The following is a 1,578-nucleotide window of genomic DNA, read 5'->3' on the forward strand; positions in this document are numbered from 1 at the left end:
CCCCCCCCCACACCTGAAACCCCCACAATAGGATGCCATCTGAGGTTATCTCATGGCGACGCCCTTAACTTTGCAGATGAAGGAACCTATTCAGTTCCGAAACGTTGCCTTTCAATGTGATGATATGACTATCCTCCTAGGGTTGCCACCATTTTTTTTAAGCGAAACCCGAACATTTTAGCGCCGCGCTGATTTTTTTTTTAAAGTCGTGGCTTAATCATATGTAAATATCACAGTTGAGACTATTTTCAGGGGGGGCCAGTAGCCCCTATCTTAATTTAGGTTGCCCCTGTCTGCCTGGCATCTTGTGTCCGGGTTTCTGCTGCCATGAAACCCGGACACAGCACTCAAAACCCGGACTGTTCGGGTGAATCCTGGACAGGTGGCAACCCTATATCCACCTCCAATTAAAACGGAATGGTAGAGCGGATATTGGTGTGCCGGTGACTTCTTCTATTGGAGTTAATGTACTGGTCAAATACAGTGGAAGGATGGAGATGATAAAGGTTAATATGCAGGATAATGGAGGTGAAGAGTTAATATACAGGCGCTACAGAGGCAGGGTGGAGATCAGATGTACAGGAGGGGTTCAAAGGATTAAAAAAAAAAAAAAAGCTCCAGAAATCAATTACAACCCCCCCATCATGAATCATCTGCTGCTGCTGGTCCATTTACTGACAAATACTCATATACTTTCCTTCCTGTTGCAAGAAGAAGGCTCTCAGATGTAAAAGATATATATTAGGGCTGGTAATGATTACAATTTTCATGTTCGATTAATGGAAATTTTTTTAATCGTTTAATTTCGATTAATTATAACACACATACAGATCCAACTACATTGGCCTATACACATACAGCACAGCAATGAAGTAATAAAATGAACTAGGATCACACTAATCCAGCACGTTATTAATCTCACGTGCCCCAGTCAATATGGCCGCCAGTGGGGCAACTCAGAATAATAACGTGCTGGATTAGTGTGATCCTAGTTCATTTTATGACTTCATTGCTGTGCTGTATGTGTATAGGCCAATTCCTTGGCTGGCACTCGTGCAGAAAGTTTCTTGGGCAAACTCACCGGCCCAAGTGGCTCCGTTGGCTAACGAAGTGGGGAGGAGTCCGGTGACGTCACGGACTCCTCCCCTTCCCTTCGTTAGTCGTCACGGACATCTACGTCATCAGACTCCTCCCGTTGTTAGCCGTCGGGGCCACTTGGGGAAGGGGGGAGGAGTCCGGTGACATCGATGTCCGTGACATCACCGGATCGCCGACAGGACTCCCGGAAGCCGGCAAAGGCGTTCGAAATATGTGTGTATGACGCGCGTTTTGCGGTGCATGTTTTAACCGTGATTTGCAGTCCACAAAACGTGCATCAAACACGCGTTTACGAAGGCTATCCGGCTGTATCCTAATGGATAAGCGCGGAAATACGCCCCAAAGAAGCTCCTGTACTTCTTTGGGCATAGGGCGTTTTTCAGCACGTTCCGACATGCTGAAATACGCCCAAGTGAGAACCATGCCCAAAGGAAATAATGGGATTTCACTTGCAGGGCGTTTTACAGCGCGTCGATCAGC

This window comes from Nanorana parkeri, unplaced genomic scaffold (genome assembly GCF_000935625.1).
Source record: "Nanorana parkeri isolate BGI_ZX_2015 unplaced genomic scaffold, ASM93562v1 scaffold70, whole genome shotgun sequence".
Taxonomy (NCBI): Eukaryota; Metazoa; Chordata; class Amphibia; order Anura; family Dicroglossidae; genus Nanorana; species Nanorana parkeri.